General features: G+C 48.1%; 1 protein-coding gene across 1 annotated transcript in view; it reads right to left on the reverse strand.

The window, feature by feature from the left end:
• Nucleotides 1-17,773, reverse strand: part of VSIG10L2 (V-set and immunoglobulin domain containing 10 like 2) — a 71,952-nt gene extending 54,179 nt beyond the window's left edge. The window contains exons 1-2 of the mRNA XM_079954977.1: nucleotides 17,667-17,773; nucleotides 257-329 (exon numbers count right to left, since the gene is read on the reverse strand). The gene's annotated coding sequence lies outside the window, so the exon portion shown is untranslated. The remainder of the gene's footprint in view (nucleotides 1-256; nucleotides 330-17,666) is intronic.
• Nucleotides 17,774-18,065: the final 292 nt, after the last annotated feature.

Here is an 18,065-nt window from a genome sequence, read left to right on the forward strand (position 1 = left end):
TCCTTTTCCAATCTTAAATTTGGTTCTCCACATTTCCACAAAACTTTGCATTCCCCCCCCCCTTTTAAAGCCCTCATGAAAATTAATCAGCGTTTTAGCACAAATTTCTCCTAATAGTCCAAATTTTTGTATGCAAATTTTTGTATACACATTTTTGCAAATAATTTCCCCCAAACATAATGTGTTTCTGCATGCTATTTTCATCAATGTGTGATGAAGCACACTGTTTTTGAAAGTGTGGAATAGTTAGGCTCACCTTTAAGTGCATACAGAATGAATTTCTCTCCAATCTCTAGATTCCTGATCTGGTGAAGGCCTTCTCAACAAACCTGAAATGTTTCAGAGAAGGTGACAGGTGAATTTATACCATTGTCCCCGTGGATTTTGCCGACTTCTGCAAGGCTCATAGGAGAGTCTGGGAATCTTTTTTTCAGTCCAAGCACCACATTCCCTTCTAGAGAGTCTTCCAAGGTCACAGGCCAGAGGTGGGCAGGGCCAGAGGCAAAAATGAGAGGAGTAATAAACACAAATGTCAGATCCTCCAAGTGTCCCTATTTTCCAAGAACAGTCCATGGTTTACAGAAGTTGTCCAATTTGATCCCGGAATGTCCCACTTTTCCTTAGGACGTCCCTATTTTCATCGAAGAAATGTTGAAGTGTATGGAGTTATGCGACCCGTGAGCCAAGGAGATAAATAACTCTACAAACTTTAGAAGACATCTGAAGGCAGTGATGTATAGGGAAATCTTTAAATGTTTTAGAAGAAGAAGAAGAAGAGTTTGGATTTGATATCCCACTTTATCACTACTCTAAGGAGTCTCAAAGTGGCTAACATTCTCCTTTCCCTTCCTCCCCCAGAACAAACACTCTGTGAGGTGAGTGGGGCTGACAGACTTCAGAGAAGTGTGACTAGCCCAAGGTCACCCAGCAGCTGCATGTGGAGGAGAGGGGACGCAAACCCGGTTCACCAGATTACGAGTCCACTGCTCTTAACCACTACACCACACTGGCTCGTTTTATTATGTTTTATTATGTTTGTATGGGACATGGGTGGCACTGTGGGTTAAACCACAGAGCCTAGGACTTGCCGATCAGAAGGTCGGCAGTTCGAATTCCCGTGACGGGGTGAGGTCCCATTGCTCGGTCCCTGCTCCTGCCAACCTAGCAGTTCGAAAGCACATCAAAGTGCAAGTAGATAAATAGGTACTGATCCGGCGGGAAGGTAAACGGCGTTTCCGTGAGCTGCTCTGGTTCACCAGAAGCGGCTTAGTCATGCTGGTCACATGACCGGGAAGCTGTACGCCGGCTCCCTCGGCCAGTAAAGCGAGACGAGCACCGCAACCCCAGTCAGTCACCACTGGACCTAATGGTCAGAGGTCCCTTTACCTTTATTATGTTTCTATATATGTTGGAAGCTGCCCAGAGTGGCTGGGACAGGCTGGTCAGATGGGTACAGTATAAATAAAACTATTCTTATTCTTACTACTACTACTACTACTACAGAATAGGACGTCCCTATTTTCAGCAGAGAAACGTTGGAGGGTATGAAATGTGTACCTTTGTACAGTAGTCTGATTTCTAAACACACACCATCCAGCCAAGGAAGAGGCATTGTCAGAGACACTGTCCAGCCAGGCAAAAGCATTCTATGAAGCAGAGCCAGTGAGGGGTGTGGCCAGGGGAGATGGGGCGTGGCCTGGGGAAAGTCCTGAGGCCAGACAGAGAGGCCTGGAGCCCCTTGAAGTATGGCATTGGGTGCAGATGTGAAATCCCAGCAAGCACTGGGGCATTCACAGAATGGCAGCTGGTGTTGGTTTCGCTGTTCACCACTAAGAACCCCTCCACACTGGTGTTTTCCTGGATGTATTCTGCAACATGACCCTAATGCAGTAACAGTTCATTAGTGATGGATTTATAAAAGGTAAAGGACCCCTGGATGGTTAAGTCCAGTCAAAGGCGACTATAGGTTTGCGGAGCTCATCGCGCTTTCAGGCTGAGGGAGCCGGCATTTTTCTGCAGACAACTTTCTGGGTCATGTGGCCCAGCATGACTAAACCACTTCTGGGGCAACGGAACACCGTGACAAGTGCCAGAGCACATGGAAACGCTGTTTACCTTCCCGCCACAGCAGTACCTATTTATCTACTTGCACTGGTATGCTTTCAAACTGCTAGGTTGGCAGGTGCTAGGGCAGAGCAATGGGAGCTCACCCCATCACATGGATTCGAATCACCAACCTTCCAATCCACCAACCTTCCGATCCCAAGAGGCTCAGTGGTTTAGATCACAGCGCCACCTGCGTCCCCTGGTGGATTTATACTGCACCATCCACACACCTCTTTTTGCTTTGCCAGTTGTTCTCTAATGTTCCCCCACATTCTTGCTGCCTGGAAGGGCAGGGTTGCATAGAACTGGCCTGATGCCAACATGAGCACAACTCAGCGGTGCTAATTTCCCCTGCCAACCATCTCTTCTGACATTCTTATTTGAATGTAAAAGTGTAAGGGAAATATGCATCCGTATGCACTGAAACATTGCATTTCCACAGCTTATTCAGATGCAATAGATCGCCACCCATGGGAGTCAATCCCAAACAAAGGCACCTCAAGGATACCTTACTCAGTGAAGTTCTGTCTGACTCCTTCCTTTCCCCAGGGCTACAACTGTTTTGCACAGAGATACGGCAACTCGGGCTTTCAGAGGATCTCCTGGGCGCTGTGGCTCTCCCAGTCACCAAGACCATGTTAAAAACTAGGCTCTGGGACATAGATCACCAGGAACTAATCTCAGCTATGGAAAAAACATGCTCCCCTCTTTATTTTCGACTCTCTTGGGCACAGGAATTTAATCTTAATTATTTACAATTGTTTAATCCACAAGAAAGAAGGGCTTTTTCGCTGGCTAGGTTCAGTTCTAATCCTTCTAACCTCCTTTGGGGTAGGTTTGCAGGTTTGGCAAAAAGAGATAGGATCTGCCCATGTGATGCCCACCTGGTGGAAACTCTAGCTCACAGGGCCCTTAAATGTAAAATGTATGATGATCTCTGCCAACAATTTCTAGACCATCTATGCATTCCAACATGGAAGCCAGAGACGGAGGTTATGCGCTTCTTATTACAGGGGAGAGACCAGGAGCCCACCAAGACAGTAGCTAAGTTCCTCTATTTGATTTATGCTACAGGACCCTGCCCTTGCTGGAAACCCACAGAGATGAGGCGGATTGCTTGCCTCTTCAGCCCTTTGGCAGGTGACTGTGCCGTTGGGGTGGCGACAAGATCGCACTGGCCTATCTATTCTGAATGTATTCTGAATGTTCTTATGTGATGCCAATAAAGGTTACTTGACTTGACTTGAATTGACAAAGGTGCCAGATGGCGAGGGTGATGGAGGGGAGGCAATGTTGTATGCATGTTGTGTCAGGACATGGGGAGGAACCGGGGGTGAAGCCGAATGCTGCAGCCATGTAGCTTCAATGGCTGATGGCTCCTCTTCTGCCTCCTCCTGGTGCCTCCACTGATGGAGGCTGCTTCGGTCCTCCTGGCCCTCTGTGGCAGTAGGAGGAGAAGTTGAAGCAGCCGGCCACTGGAGCTGCACCACGCTTGGCTCCACACTTTGCCTCCATGCTTTTTGGACATTATATATTGTGGGGGCGGCATGATCCCGAACCCAGAAATGTTAATGTTTTGAGCCACTCCTTGAACAGTTCAGGGGCAGGAGAGCACAGTGGGAGCTGTGTTGTTGCTGAGAGGAGAAGGGAATGGATTACATTTAATCACAAACCGGGTCAGAGGAGGCAGCAGTGTTATGAGAGAATGACTTTTGCACATGCTCCTCTGACAGGGACGGCAGCAATTTGTCCAAAATGGGGATCATGTTTCTGGAGACAGCGGATGACGAATTAGGATTTGTGCAGATAACACAGGAAACATTGATTCGGAGAGGGGTCAGAGGCTCTTAAAACTGACATAGTAACTAAGGACAGGAACATATATTTACATCCACGCAAGAAGACCAGGGTGGAAGCAGAGGAGGCTTTTTGGAGACGTTTCCAAGGTCTGGCTTGTTATAGAGCGATCCCCAAGGATGGCGGACTAGCAAACTCAATTCCATTACTCTATATAACGATGCCTGGGGACGTGAGCGGAAATTGCAAACCAGGCTGGCTTGACAGGAGCTGTGGAAACACAGTAAGAGCTATTTTTAAGGCACTGAGCTAGGAAACATTTGGGAACACGCTGCAGGATCACAGGAAGGGGAGCTTGATGTTTAAGGGGGCTGAGTGAAATGGCGACAGTTTATTACCACCCTGCATGCCCTCGGCATAAGGCAGGGGGCCAGTTTGCCTGCACAGCCAAGGATGGAGGTGGCATGTGGGAATGTGGAAAGTTGGATGGAGCAAGCAGAGAGAAGCCAATTTCGGTCGTGCTTAGAACAGGGAAACAGTGGCTGGTTGGGCTCAAATCAGGGACATATCAGGCAGCGGTTCATCTTGAGAGCCATGGTGCTGTGCAAGCCACAAGAGGGAATAAATGAATAAAATTTGACAGACCAACAAAGAAGACTCTTGCCAACTCTGGGATTTTAGAGAGCATCCTAAAAATTTCCCAGTGCCCACAGATGCCAGAGCAGGATCTATGAGGAGAGGAAGAGGAGAAGGAGGCAGGCTGAGCAATACAAGCCAGGATAGACATCCTGGTCTAGCACTGGCCAGTACAATTCCTTCAAAGCTTATTGGTTCCTTAACAATAAAAGCAGTCATGTGAACATGATCTTTTCCCATTGAATTGGTGTGCTCTGGTCCATAGGGTCACGAAGAGTCAGACACGACTAAACAACTAAACAACAGCAACAACAACAACAACAACAACAAACAACAACAACAACAAATTATGTGGCTTAGTAGACCTCACCAATTGTCCACCCTAGAAAAGACCCAGAACTATCTACACCTGCCTTTCCCAAGCTGGTGGCTTCCAAATGTTGGAGAGACACCAAGTCCCATCAGGCAGGTAAAAGGTAAAGGACTCCTGGATGGTTAAATCCAGCCAAAGGTGAGTATGGAGTTCTGGTGCTCATCTCGCTTTCAGACCAAGGGAGCAGGTGTTTGTCCACAGACAACTTTCCGGGTCCTGTGGCCAGCATGACTAAACCACTTCTAGTGCAACAGAACACAGTGATGGAAACCAGAGCACATGGAAATGCAGAAAGCGGTACCTATTTATCTACTTGCACTGGCATGATTTCGAACTGCTAGGTTGGCAGGAGCTGGGACAGAGCAATGGGAGCTCACGCCGTTTTGGGGATTCGAACCGCCAAACTTCTGACTGGCAAGCCCAAGAGGCTCAGTGGTTTAGACCACAGAACCACCCACGTCCATCAAGGCATACTGTTGCTAGCATGCCCAGTGATCAGGGATAATGGGAGCTGCGTTGAGCAACATCTGTTGGAACAGGCTGCTCTATAGCATTCAGGGATTCTGTTACAGGCAAATAGGGGGCTCCCTGGGCAAATGCATTGACATGGAAAGTGCTCCCTTCAGGTAGAAGACTGAAAACCACTCTCCTAGCTGAGTACAACCAGAAGGTGTTACACATCAGATGGCATCTCTTGAACCCTCAGGCTAAATCAAGAATGGGAGACCTTTGTCCCTCCAACTGCTGACAATACCCATGACCACCCATACAGCAGCAGCAGCAGCAGCAGTAGGAGCACTGAGCCACTCCTCATCTGGTTGTTTCAAGCCTGTTCTTAACCAGCAGAGGGATTTTCTTGAGGGAAGAGCTTCCATAGCTTAGAAGTGCATAGTCAGGGGAAAGGCAGTGTTCTGGGAAGTTCTGTGGCCTCAGAAATCTGCTTGCTGCTTAGAGAGGTTGACTCTCATGCAAAAGGGGTGACTGACTCCCATCCCACAGGTGGGGGAGGTACACAGGAATTCATCTTCACCTCAAGTTCCAAACATAAAACAGACCTCATCGGATTCCAGCCCAGGGATCTGTTTTTCATTCCAGTCCCAGGTTCTGGTTTATGTCTTCTTCTGAGAAGTATATTTCAAATGGAGAAGGCCTTGGCATTCTAGTCCTGCATTATGGCTCTGTGGTGCAAAAGGTGCTCCAGTTTTCTTCAGTTGCCAGTACCTCATCCATAATACTCCAGGATTTCCCAGCAACATCACAGCTGTTCCCTGACAGAGAAAACAAGTGGGGGGGGGCTCCTTCTCTGATGGCTTCGGATCAAGAACCAGAGGAGGGATTCATCCCTGGAAGTATCCATGAAGTAGTCAAGAAATGTTCCATCAGGGTGAGAATGAGCTGAGCTGCTGCTGCTGCTGTCAACACAAACTCAAGATTGATTACACACTTGAATCATATCACTGATGTCTGGCGACTCTGTATGGATGCATTATTTGCTTTAAGATCAGTTCCAGATCTGTACTGAACTGGGCTCCAAATCTACTCAAGTGCAAGATTGTTAAAGAAGGTCAAGCATACACCCAGATATAAGTCTGAGCAAACAGTGGCATGGTGTGGGGAGGGGCTCACATGGGCAATTGACCAGGGAACAAAATTGTTAGGGGGTGCAAAATTTCAACACCTAATGCTGCCTGAAAACAGCTGCACACTGCTATCGTGTTCAGAAAGTGGTGGTGGGGGATGAGTGTTCAGACCCCTGGGCCCTCACTTGTGGGGTGCCTCAAGGTTCCGTCCTCTCCCCCATGCTTTTTAACATCTATATGAAGCTGCTGGGGGAGATCATCAGGGGGTTTGGACTGGGTGTCCATCAATATGCAGATGATACCCAGCTCTACCTCTCTTTCAAATCAGAACCAGTGAAGGCGGTGAAGGTCCTGTGTGAGTGCCTGGAGGCGGTTGGAGGATGGATGGCGGCTAATGGATTGAGGTTGAATCCTGACAAGACAGAAGTACTGTTTTTGGGGGACAGGGGGCGGGCTGGTGTGGAGGACTCCCTGGTCCTGAATAGGGTAACTGTGCCCCTGAAGGACCAGGTGCGCAGCCTGGGAGTCATTTTGGACTCACAGCTGTCCATGGAGGCGCAGGTCAATTCTGTATCCAGGGCAGCTGTCTACCAACTCCACCTGGTACGCAGGCTGAGACCCTACCTGCCTGCGGACTGTCTCGCCAGAGTGGTGCATGCTCTAGTTATCTCCCGCTTGGACTACTGCAATGCGCTCTACGTGGGGCTACCTTTGAAGGTGACTCGGAAACTACAACTAATCCAGAATGCGGCAGCTAGACTGGTGACTGGAGGCGGCCGCCGAGACCACATAACACCGGTCTTGAAAGACCTACATTGGCTCCCAGTACGTTTCCGAGCACAATTCAAAGTGCTGGTGTTGACCTTTAAAGCCCTAAACGGCCTCGGCCCAGTATACCTGAAGGAGCGTCTCCACCTCCATCGTTCTGCCCGGACGCTGAGGTCCAGTGCCGAGGGCCTTCTGGCGGTTCCCTCATTGCGAGAAGCAAAGCTACAGGGAACCAGGCAGAGGGCCTTCTCGGTCGTGGCGCCTGCCCTGTGGAACGCCCTCCCATCAGATGTCAAAGCAATAAATAACTACCTGACATTCAGAAGACATCTTAAGGCAGCCCTGCTCAGGGAAGTTTTTAATCTGTGATATTTTAGTGTATTTTTGGTTTTTATGGAAGCCGCCCAGAGTGGCTGGGGAGACCCAGCCAGATGGGCGGGGTACAAATAATAAATTATTATTATTATTATTATTATTATTATTATTATTATTATTATATTATATTATTATCGCTGGTCTCCATTGAAAACGACTTCCTCGTGCTAACCAGGAAGTGACCTCTCCAGACAATGGAATGGCTCTTCGTTTCTTATCTCTGTGACTACAATTTCCTGGGCGGCATGGACACCATTAGGCAGTGGAATGTGCATGAGTATTCTGTCTGTTTCTCCCCCCTCAGCTCTGCACAGCCCTGAGCACTGGCAACCCACACTATGCCACTGCAAGCAAAAAGACATTAAAAGTGGCAGATTGCATGCATTTGCATACATCCAGTCCTGAGTTCAATCCCTGGCCCCCCCAGGTAAGACAGAGAAACACCTTTGTCTGAAATGCTAGTTTCTACCAGTGTAGACCATACTGAGCTAGCAATGATGCTGTCAGGATGAGATTTTGGGGCATAAATCCATAAATTGCCACATGTTGAAGTAGTATACTTTGAGGTGCAGTGGAGCTGGAGCTGGCCAGAGGCTGGCTCTGCTTCCATGGACCTTTGTGACAGGTCTCCGCAGGTCAATATGATAGCAGGTGATTAAAAGTTCAAGTCGTGGGAGCAGGAACAGCTTTATCTCAGATCCCACAGCACTAAGATCAGAGATAAACCTCTGCCTTCTGGTTCCAAAGTCATGAAAAGCAGAAAACAGGCTGATCCACTGTATTCCCACCCATCTCCAGATGAACTAGAATAAAGTCCCTTGCCAACTTTTGACCATATAAAGTTTAGACTGCTTAGCACAATCACAGACAGTTCCTTGCGCAGAAATGAAGCAACCGAAGGCCTGTAAAACCACTTGCACGAGCATAAGGTGGCCCCCAGTTAGGAGCAGGAGCAGTACAATGGCAGTGTAGGTATTTGACTGGCAATCCTTGCAAGATGCACTTAGCAAACTCAGTGTCTGCTCAACCTCCCTCCAAGAAGAACTTGTCAGCAATTATTATTTTATTTCATTTTTCCTATCCCAGTTGGTTCTTAATCCAAAAAGCCCTCCGGAGGCAACAGTTATTTGGGGATTTTAGCATCAGGTGTGTCAGCTTGGTCATTATTCCAATTAAAGTGCAGTTCTAACCTGCTAAAGGATTATCGTTATATTTTTGAGTGTGTGGCGGGTGCTGATCCTGGTGGTGAGGGCAGGTCCCTCCTCTGGGTGTGTCAGAGCCATTGACATTTCGAACGCAAAATGCTAAATAGCTTTTGCTCTTTGCTCCTGCCAGTTTTCACAAAGCTGACAGGCACACACCAGGTGGGCAGTTTGGGTTGTCCTCTGCACGCTGTGCCTTGTTAGCATGATTGCGTTTGGATGTCTTGGGCGAGATGGAGCTGTGCAGCCTTTAAGTTGGGGGTGTAGTCCCAATGCTGTTGGACTACAATTCTCATAATCACCTGGCCATTGGCTGTGCTGGCTGAGACTGATGGGAGTTGGAGTCCAACATCAAGAGGGCTGATGTCAGGGATGGATGTAGCGGGACACCTGCCAAAGTCCTGGTTGCTCAGAAGGGCCCATTGCTAAACTGACCCTGCTCAGAATTCCTACAGCCCTCCCTGTTGTGACTTGTCCCATCAGTTGTGTCAGGCACTGCAATTTCAGTAATCTAATATGGTGAGGGCCAGCTGCAGATCAGAGTCAAGCGCTATCTTGGCTCCCATTCAAAGGCACCACTGGCAGCAGCAAACAGCCTTTGCCCACCTGGTGGCGGCTTATGATGACGGCAGCATGCAGCAGTGCCAAGCGATGGTGCAGATTAGTGCCAGGTAGGGTCTGTGGGTGGCACCATGTTGAGGGGTCCCTGGTAGTTTGATCTTGGGAGAGCAGTTCCAAATCTGCTTTAAAATCAGCTTCACAGAGGTCTACGACAGCAGCGTCGAGTTGGGACTCACAAGTATGAATGGTGGGCCACCAGTCATATTGTCCCAGAGGCAATATGCAAAAGCTTTTCGATGGAGCCAGTTCACACTTTCAGCTGTTAGTCAGCAAGCCTGCAGGAATCCAGTGGAGAGGCATAATAAATGAAATTACTTGGATTTGTAATTTGGGCAGATTTGGAATCCAGCATCACTGCAGGGCATCGTACCACAAACAGGAACCCATCAATGCCGTAAACAGACAGACGATGTCACTGCGACATCCACACCCACTCCCAGTCAAGGGAGAAGCATCCACATCATCAGTTTTGCATAAATGCAGAGCTGGATGAATTTTGCAAGCTATCTTCTCTCTGATCTCGCTGCCTCGAAATAAACTGGGAAAGCACATTTGAGCGGAGCCATGCAGCTCTCATGATTAGCCCTATTAGAAACCCCCCTCCCCAGTTGCCATTAGCTCCCATCCCCAAGGAAAAATATTTCCCCCATTTCATACTGACATTGTAGCCCCAGACACCCCTCCCTTGAAACCAGTACAGTAGCAGCTTCAGAGGGCAGATTTCAGATGGGGAAATGATGGAGGGGCAAAGATCCCCAGTACACCCCAGTACACCAGTACACCAGTCCTAGTCAAACACAGTTTCCCCCCTCCCACTGCGAAGCGATGAAAAAAAGAAGTTCTAGTCATGGACCTCTCCCCAGTCTACTTTGACTCTAAAGGTGAGTCCATGCTTGTACATTCTCCATTCCACAATTGTAATATTGTATGTTGATGATTTGCACATGTGGAACTGCCAGCACACCTGAAACACCACAGGCAGCATTTGGGTATCGCATGCAGCGCTTCACCTCTCCTTGGATGCAATGCATTTCTACAGAGGCAGGAGACACATTGAGCCATGAGTCACTGCATGGCAGTCTTGTGTGTGTGTGTGAATGGACTCAACATCAAGAATGACCTTGAACCGAGCCTTCTGCAGCCCAGAGGTGTTTCTGTGGGGTACAGAAGGATGGTAAGACAGTCTCACCTCTCTGCATTTAGGTCGTTTTAGTCTCTGGACTAACTGGTCTTACGTGGATTCGCCTCTCTAGGTAGCAGCATGTCTTTCTTCAACATGTGGCAAATCACCTCCACGGAGTCCAGGGGTCCTCATGCTCATTCCTCCACTGTGGGAGATAACATCCCTCTGTGCTGCATACCAGTTGCTAGGAATCACAGGTGAGGAGAGTGCTGCTGCACTCACATTCTGCTTTCTAGACCACTGAGCCTTGGGCTTACCGATCAGAAGGTCGGGGGATTGAATCCCCGCAACGGGGTGAGCTCCCGTTGCTCAGTCCCTGCTCCTGCCAACCTAGCAGTTCGAAAGCACGTCAAAGTGCAAGTACATAAATAAGTACCACTCCAGCGGGAAGGTAAACGGTGTTTCTGTGCACTGCTCTGGCTCACCAGAAGCGGCTTAGTCATGCTGGCCACATGACCCGGAAGCGGTACACCGGCTCCCTCAGCCAATAAAGTGAGATGAGAGCTGCAACCCCAGAGTCATCCATGACTGGACCTAATTGTCAGGGGTCCCTTTACCTTTAGCTAACTGGGCTCTTTTTATGCCCTCATTCCGCACTTCTGTCCATTCCCTGGTGGCCTCCCTGTCACTCTGAATCAACTGCTTATTAGAACCCCTATTTTATTACCATGATGAGAATATCTGGCTGATCTATCCAGCTCTCTCCATCGCTGGCCTCTCAGGGCACCTGTCCAACTGCTAGCCTTACATTTCCAAGTTGAAAAACATACACAAGTCCCACGTATTGAAGGATAACTTGGACCTTCCTCGTGTGGTGCTCAATCTTCCTTTCCTGGAGCCAGAGAGTAATAACTGCAGTAACTATTCTGCGGGGACCGATGTAACTGTAAGTCATGCGCTTTTGTCGAGAGGCTGGGCCAGGAGGAAACTCTTGAGCTTGAGAAAGAGGGGTCTGCGGCAGATCTCAAGCGTGCAACTCTCCCTGTTTACACGCAGGCTCCTTCCAAACCTGGCAGGTGACTCCATTGACTGGTCCCATGTTGAGCTCCTCTTGTTGTGGAAGTCGTTGCTACGTACAGAGGAGCTCCAATGGCAGAAGCAGAGCCTCACGGGAAATGAAGTCACTTGGTGTGCCGTGCCAGGATTGGAACAGCTGGGGAAAGAGAGCTGGGTTTTCTGAGTCAGAAATATTCGTTGGTGGGTCTTAACAGCAGCAGGGTGGAGGAGAAAGTTGGGAATACCAGTGGAGGCATAGAGAACACCATGATTTCGGGAAAAACGCCCTCCTGAGGGAGCATAGGGTGCTTCCTGTTTATTGAGCATTCATATTGATTTGCTTAGAGGAAGTCTAGATAATGTCTTTTTGATAAGCAGGCATTCTGGTGGGCCTACATTTTTGAAGCTGAACTTTGCAACCAGCAACAAGGTCTGAGTAACTGCTGTCATCTTCTCCAATGGAGTTGCCCTACAACAGATCACCAAACCTGTGTAACATCTGTGCTACTGACTCTCAGACTTTGAGATTGTTGAAACACACATATACAAACACACACACACACACACACACACACAGCAATTTGAGTTCTACAACTCATATTTGGTCTGCTAGACCCCAAACTTTTAAGCAACATGAACTAAAGTTGCTTCTGGGGCCCCTCTGGGATTAAGGGCCCTGAAGTTTAAGCTTCAATTGTTTCATAGTAGATCTGCCCCTGTTTGTAGGGAGATTAGACAACCTTGCAAGTGGTATCCCACACTTTCTGATGCATTCCCGCCCCCTTACTTTCCTTATTGTAACAAAGTCCTATCTTTTGGGGCAGTGGGTTTGACCTATTAATCTACTGCAATTGCACAAGACTGAATTTGCCATTCTGTGATTGAATCCCACTCCAAAATAGGGACAGCTCAGAAGCACCAATAGGAACATCAGATGCTGCCTTATACCGAGCCAGGCGATTGGTCCTCTTAGCTCAGTATTGTCTGCAGTGACTGGCAGAGGCTGTCCAGGATTCCAGGAAGGATTCCAGCCCTGTTTGGAGATGCCAGTCATTGAACCTGGGCCCTTCTGCACGCAGAGCACATGCTCTGCTCCTGAGCTGCGCCCCTTTCCCAAGGAAGCAAACTAGCTTTGTGATACATTCCTCTCTCCCTCTTCACTCAAAATGGCAGCACAGCATGCCAAAGTGCTACCAGCATATGATGCAGCTGAGAGCAGCATCTATTCTGGATGAGAATTAGAGCCAAACTAAATGTGATGCTATTTACTCAAGTTAGCAATTGTGCAAAGAATATTTATTTTTTATAAAAGTGAATAGCAAGAATGAGGAGCCAAGTCTACACTGGGGCCCTGGCAGATTGATCAGGGGGACTTAATAATTCTCAGCCAGTGACAGCCGCTGCTGGAGAGCCAGTGACAGTAAAGGACAAAGGAACAAATATTCTGAGAGTTCCAGGGGCCATACGGAGAGGCCTAGAAGGCCACATTACACTTCCCCAACCTGTGGCTTTCATACAATGATGGACTGCAACTTCCATCGCCTGCAGCAAACATAGCCAATGATCAGGGAAGATGGGAGATGGGAGTCCAAAAACACAGGGTTCATCCACACATACATTTTCCCTTGCTTTTCTGGTATGAGTTCTTTTTTCTTTTTCTTTTCCCTGCCTCTTTCCCCAAGAAAACCTGCTCTTTAATGCTGAATCGGAACAGATGGTAATTAGGGTGTTCTGCGGATTGCTGTTTGCTCCAATTCTGCAGTAAAGAGTGGGTTTTTGTGGGGTAAGTGGTGGAGCTATATATAAAAAAAGCACTTGCACACAGAGCTTTAAAGCACAGACGTGCCTAGAAACATGGCACAAAAGTAGGTCTGGATAAGGCCACAGAAAGGGGAACTATATTAGGGATAGCTGTTCTAATGTATTATAATGTGGAGCTTGGGCAATGAGGAAAGGGGTTTACAGTAACAAAGCAACGTCTGCATTTTGATCTGTGAAATTCTTGATGTCGTTCTGCAGCCGTTACCCTGAAGCAACTTCCTCCACCACTTCGCCTGCAAAACCCATTTAGCTGCTGGTCTCTCGCTAGGTTCAAACATGTCCCTGTCTCTTTGCTCAGGCACTGCAGCGGCCTCTAGTGATGAAAGTCTGCAGACAGCAAAGAGCGTGCTTGATTGCTTGTTAAGTGTTTATACCCAACCTTTCCTCCTATAGTACAAAGCAGCTTACAAAATATTAAAGCACAACACAACAAAAACAGCTATGTAAAAAGGAAAGGAAACAATAGAAGCCAGCAATGAAACAGTTTGAAAGCAACTGTAGCCAAAAGCATCATAACACACAATAAAAGCCAGCGTAATGTAATGTAAGGAAATGAGGTAGAATAACAGAATAATAGAACTGTATTATTGGAAGGGATCCTATGGGCTATGTAGTTCTAGCACCCTGCAATGCAGAAATCTACCCCCACCAAAGCATGCAAGTGTCTCAAGCCACTGACTTCAGAGTAGTCACAATGAAGCTTATGGAATTACTTAGAGGAAAGCAGTTGGAGAACTGCAGAATGAAACTAAAGCCCCACTAGTGTTCCGGCTGCAAACAGGGCAAAGGCAATGATAGCAAATATCAACAGTTTTACAGCCCAGATGTCTTTTTATAAGCTGGGAGCTGTGTTGCTTTTTTCCTTTTAAAAAAACTTTATTGGTAGTAAAACAAGCAGACGCTAATTATAACTCTCTGGGGTTCTTTTCCATTTAAAGCAGCACCTTTGCGAATGTCGTCATTTCCCTTCAAACAACAACAAAAATGCAACTCTCGGCTGAGCTTCGCAGAACGTCACAGCAAGCTCTTTCTGAGCCTGTGCTCTGGGCAATGGTCTCTCCACACACGTCTGAATAGCTGGAATTAGACCCATATAAATCCCAGCTGCATAATTATAAAGGTAAAGGTAAAGGTACCCCTGCCCGTACGGGCCAGTCTTGACAGACTCTGGGGTTGTGCGCCCATCTCACTCAAGAGGCCAGGAGCCAGCGCTGTCCGGAGACACTTCCGGGTCAAGTGGCCAGCGTGACATCGCTGCATCTGGCGAGCCAGAGCCGCACACGGAAACGCCGTTTACCTTCCCGCTAGTAAGCGGTCCCTATTTATCTACTTGCACCCGGAGGTGCTTTCGAACTGCTAGGTTGGCAGGCGCTGGGACCGAGCAGCGGGAGCGCACCCCACCGCGGGGATTCGAACCGCCGACCTTTCGATCGGCAAGTCCTAGGCGCTGAGGCTTTTACCCACAGCGCCACCCGCATCCCGCATAATTATAGCAGTTTACAAAAGTATGGTGCTGCCTCAAAGCTACTGTGCATTGATTCAGAAGTAAGAAAACGATATGAGCATTTTTAGAATGCAGGAGCTATGTATGGTGGATCCAACCAAAGGCTTATCTTGTCCAGCCTTCCCCCAACCTGACACACTTTGGTGTTGTTGAATTACAACTCCCATCAGATCGAGGCAGCATAGCCTATGGTCAGATATAAAGGGAGTTGTAGCATAAAGCAGTTGGAGAGCATTAAGGCGGGAAAGGCTGATCTCACCCAGAATGGCCTTTCCAGACTGGAGGGTTGTTGTTTGTATTTGTGGCTATATTTTGCAACATGTAATGGATGCAATAATAGTTCATGGGTTTGGGATTTCTATTGCACCATCCCAACATCATTCAGCTTTGTTGCTTCTGCTTTGTTGCTCAGTCTAGGTGGCGCTGTGGGTTAAACCACAGAGCCTAGGACTTGCCGATGAGAAGGTCCGTGGTTCGAATCCCCGCAACGGGGTGAGCTCCCATTGCTCGGTCCCTGCTCCTGCCAACCTAGCAGTTCGAAAGCACGTCAAGTGCAAGTAGATAAATAGGTACCGCTCCAGCGGGAAGGTAAATGGTGTTTCCGTGCGCTGCTCTGGTTTGCCAGAAGCGGCTTCATCATGCTGGCCACATGACCCGGAAGCTGTATGCCGGCTCCCTTGGCCAATAAAGCGAAATGAGCGCCGCAACCCCAGAGTCAGCCACGACTGGACCTAATGGTCAGGGGTCCCTTTACCTAGGAGTCGCAGAGGGCAAGGAGTTAGCTCTCAAGAAGGGAAGGTTGGACGATTTCCCAATACACAGGACCTCAGGTTTCTGTGGTGCTTCCCCAATGACTATTGTACTCAGGGCACTATTGCATTAGAGCTCAACAAAAGCAGGACAAAACATCAAGAAGATGGCACTTGTGGTGCAAAAAGTTACAGGATTTCAGCAGGAAGCTACAGGGCATGCACTGATGGGAAACGAAGGAGCAAGTCTGTCCCTGAAAAATGTTCAGGTGCAAACAGTATCGAAAGCCACATCGAATCGTGTATAACCAACCCCATACCGTGATGAGTACAAAAGCATTGTGGATACATCATGAAAAAGGACTAAAGCACTAAGATTTATGTACTGATGTGTGTTTTTCTTTCCTTTTTCCTTTTTGTAAATCTACCAAGGAATAAAATAAAATTCGGATTAAGGGGTTTGCTCAGGACGGCGGAGGGTGTGTGCGCTATGTCCCATTGGTGTAGTGACAGTGGTACTTGCCGTTATTCTGAGAAGAAATGCTCTTGCGGGAGGGGGGGTGTCAAGGAATCAAGGAACGCCAATTGTGGGGGAGTGAGAAATGCCCCTGTTTTCATCTGAGGAATGTTGGAGGGGATGGTCATGGCCAACAGCCCTTGATAAGGCTATGGAATTGTCTCATCTCACCTGTCTTACTTTGCAGAGTACAGCCCTATATTTGAAGGGCTTTCTGGTCGGAGTCAAGTTTATAAATACATGTGAAAGGGGGCCTTGAAGTTGCCTGTAAAGAACGCCCAGACAGCAGACAGAGCAGGCGCATGATTTTCCTAGTCACATGCCTCTTGACGATGCTGAAACTTATTTCTACCTTGATACACATAAATTAGAATCTGCCAGACAACAAATCTGGTTTGAATTTATTGTTATTCATGCTTTTATACTGTATTTTATGCTGTTTTTTGTTGTATCACAATTAAATGTTTTAAATTTGTTGTTAGCCACCCTGAGCCCAGTTTTCTGAACCGGGAAGGGTGGGGTATACATAAAAATTTATTATTATTATTAATATTATCCTTCTTCCTGGTGATGAATTTCCTCTTATTTTCCTTGCAATGGGGAAATGTCCATCTGAACACCAGTAGGGGTGGGCTATATGGGGGTGTACACATAAGAACCCCCCAATCAACATCTGGATAAGGGGTTGAGAATCTTTGGCCCATTAGATGAGAGTATTGGCCAGGCTGGTCAGGGTTGATGGGAGGGGTAGTCCAGTAACATCTGGAGGGCCCAAGCTTCCCCAACGCTGATGAAGACTAAGTCTGGGTAAAGCAAGGCCTCCAGATGTTGGTTTATGACTCCCCTTGCCCCTGACCATTGGCTGAGCTGGCTGGGGGTGATGGGAGTTGGAGTCCGACCACATCTGGAGGGCTGCAGACACACCCCTCAAATGAATATCCCCATGTTCCATTAAAATGGGATGGCCTGGCTGCTCTTTGGCAATTTGGGGTCTCAGTTCTGGAACTTGTAACTTTCCAGGAGTCGCAGAGGGCGAGGAGTTAGCTCTCAAGAAGGGAAGATTGGACGATTTCCCAATACGCAGGGCCTCAGGTTTCTTTGGCAAGCTGGAGGGGAAAGAGAAATATCACAGCGCCCCCCCCCCCCCCGCCTCAAGTGCCTTGTTTGAGCTTGTACTAAGAGACTTGGCAACCTGAAGTGATCTGCTGTCGCCGTAGCAACAAATGACTAAATAATGACAATTAGCTGAAATAGCACAGGGAAACAAGCCAAGGCAAACAACTCGAAATTACCTGCAATTCCTCACCCCCAGCGCTCGCGCATCAGCCCCCCTCCACCACACAGCCAATCTTTTAATTAAAATTAATTGCTTATTACCGTACCTCCTCCCACCCTGCAGAAAATAATAAAATTACATGAGCAAAGAGCATGAGAGTACCTGTCAGGAATCCCATGCAGATGAAGCAACAGCCAAACTAAACAGCATCCCTTGTGTCTTACGACGTGGCCCAATTTGCCTTTCACCTTGTCGCGCCTCAGGCGGGGGGGGGGAGCTGCAATTGCCTATCCCGCAGGCATCGTGAGACAGGTGGTGCATCGTGGAGGGCGGGGGGGGGAGAGAAGCTTGTGCTTCCTGCTGTGCTTAGCTAGTTTTATAATCTGGTTTGCTGGGTTTACGGGAAGCTTTGCCAACCTCTCCTTTGACCCAGACGTAAGTGCCGGAGACAGAAAGCTGAGCAGCTTGTTCCCTGCTGAGCATATGCTCCAGCGCTATAATCCCGCCTTGCACAACTGGGTGCTCTCCAGACATTAGGGACTACAACTCCCATCAGCTCCA

Source organism: Podarcis cretensis, assembly GCF_951804945.1.
Source record: "Podarcis cretensis genome assembly, chromosome: 15".
Classification (NCBI taxonomy): domain Eukaryota; kingdom Metazoa; phylum Chordata; class Lepidosauria; order Squamata; family Lacertidae; genus Podarcis; species Podarcis cretensis.